Below are 5,037 nucleotides of genomic sequence, written 5' to 3'. Positions count from 1 at the left end.
GTACCTCTGGTAGAATTTGGCTGTGAATCTGTCTGGTCCTGGACTTTTTTTGATTGGTAGGTTCTTAATTATTGCCTCAATTTCAGAACCTGTTATTGGTCTATTCAGGGATTCAACTTCTTCCTGGTTTAGTCTTGGGAGGGTGTACGTATCCAGGAATTTATCCATTTCTTCTAGATTTTCTAGTTTATTTGCATAGAGGTGTTTATAGTATTCTCTGATGGTAGTTTGTATTTCTGTGGGGTCGGTGGTGATATCCCCATTATCATTTTTTATTGTGTCTATTTGATTCTTTTCTCTTTTCTTCTTTATTAGTCTTGCCAGCAGTCTATCAATTTTGTTGATCTTTTCAATAAACCAGCTCCTCAATTCATTGGTTTTTTGAGGGTTTTTTTGTGTCTATATCTCCTTCAGTTCTGCTCTGATCTTAGTTATTTCTTGCCTTCTGCTAGCTTTTGAATGTGTTTGCTCTTGCTTCTCTAGTTCTTTTAATTGTGATGTTAAGGTGTCAATTTTAGATCTTTCCTGTTTTTCTCTTGTGGGCATTTAGTGCTATAAATTTCCCTCTACACACTGCTTTAAATGTGTCCCAGAGATTCTGGTATGTTGTGCGTTTATTCTCATTGGTTTCAAAGAACATCTTTATTTCTGCCTCCATTTCATTATGTACCTAGTAGTCGTTCAGGAGCAGGTTGTTCAGTTTCCATTGCAGTTGGGCGGTTTTGAGTGAGTTTCTTAATCCTGAGTTCTAGTTTGATTGCACTGTGGTCTGAGGGACAGTTTGTTATAATTTCTATTCTTTTACTTTTGCTGAGGAGTAGTTTACTTCAAACTATGTGGTCAATTTTGGAATAAATGTGATGTGGTGCTGAGAAGAATGTATATTCTGTTGATTTGGGGTGGAGAATTCCATAGCTGTCTATTAGGTCTGCTTGGTGCAGAGCTGAGTTCAATTCCTGGATATCCTTGTTAACTTTCGGTTTCGTTGATCTGTCTTATGTTGACAGTGGGGTCAACATTAGACTCCCATTATTATTGTGTGGGAGTCTAAGTCTCTTTGTAGGTCTCTAAGGACTTGCTTTATGAATCTGGGTGCTCCTGTATTGGGTGCATATATATTTAGGATAGTTAGTTCTTCTTGTTGAATTGATCCCTTTACCATTATGTAATGGCCTTCTTTGTCTCTTTTGATCTTTATTGGTTTAAAGTCTGTTTTATCAGAGACTAGGATTGCAACCCCTGCTTTTTTTTTTGTTTTCCATTTGCTTGGTAGATCTTCCTCCATCCCTTTATTTTGAGCCTATGTGTGTCTCTGCATGTGAGATGGGTCTCCTGAATACAGCATACTGATGGGTCTTGACTCTTTATCCAATTTGCCAGTCTGTGTCTTTTAATTGGAGCATTTAGCGTATTTACATTTAAGGTTAATATTGTTATGTGTGAATTTGATCCTGTCATTATGATGTTACCCGGTTATTTTGCTCGTTAATTGATGCAGTTTTTTCCTAGCATTGATGGTCTTTACAATTTGGCATGTTTTTACAGTGGCTGGTACCAGCTTTTCCTTTCTATGTTTAGTGCTTCCTTCAGGAGCTCTTGTAAGGCAGGCCTTGTGGTAACAAAATCTCTCAGCATTTGCTTGTGTATAAAGGACTTTATTTCTCCTTCACTTAGCATAGTTTGGCTGGATATGAAATTTTGGGTTGAAAATTGTTTTCTTTAAGAATGTTGAATATTGTCCCCCACTCTCTTCTGGCTTATAGAGTTTCTGCTGAGAGATCCGCTTTAGTATGATGGGCTTCCTTTTGTGGGTAACCCGACCTTTCTCTCTGGCTGCCCTTAACGTGTTTTCCTTCATTTCAACTTTGGTGAATCTGACAATTATGTGTCTTTGAGTTGCTCTTCTCGAGGAGTATCTTTGTGGTGTTCTCTCTATTTCCTGAATTTGAATGTTGGCCTGCCTTGCTAGGTTGGGGAAGTTCTCCGGGGTAATATCCTGAAGAGTGTTTTCCAACTTGGTTCCATTCTCCCTGTCACTTTCAGGTACACCAGTCAGACGTAGATTTGGTCTTTCCACATAGTCCCATATTTCTTGGAGGCTTTGTTTGTTTCTTTTTACTATTTTTTCTCTATACTTCTCTTCTCACTTCATTTCATTCATTTGATCTTCAGTCACTGATACCCTTTCTTCCACTTGGTCGAATCGGCTACTGAAGCTTTTGCATGCGTCACGTAGTTCTCGTGCCATGGTTTTCAGCTCCATCAGGTCATTTAAGTTCTTCTCTATGCTGTTTATTCTAGTTAGCCATTCGTCTAATCTTTTTTCAAGGTTTTTAGCTTCTTTGTGATGGGTTTGAACATCTTCCTTTAGTTTGGAGAAGTTTGTTATTACGGATTGTCTGAAGCCCCCTTCTCTCAACTCTTCAATGTCATTCTCCATCCAGCTTTGTTCCATTGCTGGCAAGGAGCTGCTTTCCTTTGGAGGAGAAGAGGCGCTCTGATTTTCAGAATGTTCAGCTTTTCTGCTCTGGTCTCCTCATCTTTGTGGTTTTATCTACTTTTGGTCTTTGATGATGGTGATGTACAGATGGGGTTTTGGTGTGGATGTCCCTTCTGTTTGTTAATTTTCCTTCTAACAGTCAGGACCCTCACCTGCAGGTCTGTTGGAGTTTGGTGGAGGTCCACTCCAGACCCTGTTTGCCTGGGTATCACCAGCGGAGGCTGTAGAACAGCAAACATTGCAGAACGGCAAATATTGCTACCTGATCCTTCCAGCACCCAGCTGTATGAGGTGTCAGTCAGCCCCTACTGGGAGGTGTCTCCCAATTTGGCTACTCAGGGGTCACAGATCCACTTGAGGAGGCAGTCTGTCCATTCCCAGATCTCAAACTCCGTGCTGGGAGAACCACTATGCTCTTCAAAACTTAGTCAGAAATGCAGAAATCACCTGTGTTCTGTGTTGCTCGCACTGGGAACTGTAGACTGGCCTATTTGGCCATCTTGGAAATGCCAAAGCTGTGCAAATCTTAAAGAACTTCCAAGAAGCTGAGTTGCTGCAGACTTCATGCCCACCATCTGCCCATAAGTCAGCCTACAACCTTTTGGAGAAAAATGACTTCTCCTCTTTTGCCTTCCAAAACTTGTTTGAATATTTCTCATTAACAGGCTTTAACCCAGAAACAAACAAAGGAGGAGGTCCTGGGAAATGTGCTTCTTGGCATTCCTTCTACAGAGAAGGCAGTAGAAGGGGTGGCAACCATACTTAGTCAGAAACATATAATCCAACAAGCTGCTGTGTTACCCTTGTCTATGACAGCACTAGCCATGTAGCAGGTGTTGAACAGTGGTTGAATAACTGAAAGAATATGTCCCTGGCCTTTGGTAGGGCCAAGATTTTGAACCCTCAGCTCTGTGACTTCAAATCCTAGGCAGTCTCCTTCCAACACCAGCTGAACAAGCCATGACCTTAACCCAGGGGCCCAGGCTGGGACAGCTGAACAGTGAGTCCCAGACAGGGTCTGTGCTACAAATATGCCAGTGGAGCTATGCATATCGGGGACAGAAGCCATGAGAGAGGCAGGAGAATCCAAGGAGTTTTGATGTAGAAAGAGTGGGCTGGAATGGGGGCACCAACCCTCTGTGACCAATTCTCAGAAGCTTCCTGGAGGTGGCATCGTGAGAAGACTGGGTGGAGAGTGAGAAATGCTGTGGCTGCTCCAGGGTGGCTACCCTGATGGCAAAGGAGGACTAATGCCTCCCCTTGTGGGCCTGGGTATTTGGCCAGAAGTAATATTTGTGAGGTTATAAAAACAATTGAAGTCTCTTGTTTTACCCCTTAAATTTATGTGAATTTTGTACTCTCTCCTACAATGTCTATGATTGCTTTATTATGAAAAGAAGGCCTTTCTGACTCATTTATTTTTCAGCAATGCTAATGTTCCAAGTGACGTGTTTGATTTAGTAGGGGTAAGGGTGGGAGGCTCCAGGACCAGTTACTGCAGGGCCCAGTACACAATGAAAATGTGGGGCTCCCTTTTCAAAAATTGGAGTTTCAAAGAAGCATGAGCTGAGCATCAAAAAGAGCATGGGGCCCTTCAGAGCATGGGCCCTGTGCAAGTGGTAACGAATTATCACAAACTAGACTTCTTCAAACAATATGGATTTGTTTTCTCATAGTTCTGGAGGCCAGAAGTCTGAAATGTGTTTCACTGGGCTGAAATCAAGGTGTTGGCAGGGCTGCGTCCCTCTGGAGGCTCTTGGGGAGAATCTGTTTCCTTGCTTCTTCCAACTCCTGGAGGCTGCCTGCATGCCTTGGCTCAGGGCCCCTTCCTCGCATCACTTCAGCCTCTTGCTTCTGCATCTCCTGCTTCCTCTGTAGTTAAAACTTCTGACTTTCTCTTGTAAATTCACTTGTGATTGCATTTAGGGCCCACCTGGATAATCCAGGATACTCTCAAACTTCTGAATTTAACCACATCTGCAAAATTCCTTTTGCGTATAACACTAAAGTTCACAGGTTCCAGGGATTAGGACTTGGATATCTTTGGGGATCATTATTGTGCCTCCCACACATGCCCTGAAGCCAGCCCTGCCAGGCTTATTAGCTGAATTCTCTGGTTTGAAAGAGGCAGCTTTTGAGACTCAGGGCAGAAAGGGTGAGTGGCCTGCAAGGTGCCTGGGGCCACAGGGTTGTGAGGAGTGAGGGCAACCCCCAGCCTGGAGCCTCCATGCTGGAGGCTCCTCTCCAGTGAGAGGAGAGCTGTGTTCAGTGGCCATGGGGATCCAGAAATTCATGGCCTTTGGGCTGCCTCCTGATGAAGGTTGCCATATTTAGGAAATAAAAATACAGGACACCCAGATGTTTTATCTGGCCACCATGTCCCTGATTCCTGCTGGTATACCATATGCCTTTGAGGGGTAGCGCTTAGCCTTAGCCTCCTGGGCCTAGATGGGGCCTCCCTGCCCTGCCACAATCATTCCACTCCCAGCCAGGCCTCAGGTAGGCAGCCAGGGTAAGAGAAGCTGGGCCTGAGTTTA

This window comes from Rhinopithecus roxellana, chromosome 19 (assembly GCF_007565055.1).
Source record: "Rhinopithecus roxellana isolate Shanxi Qingling chromosome 19, ASM756505v1, whole genome shotgun sequence".
Taxonomy (NCBI): domain Eukaryota; kingdom Metazoa; phylum Chordata; class Mammalia; order Primates; family Cercopithecidae; genus Rhinopithecus; species Rhinopithecus roxellana.
This window is presented reverse-complemented; position numbering follows the sequence as displayed.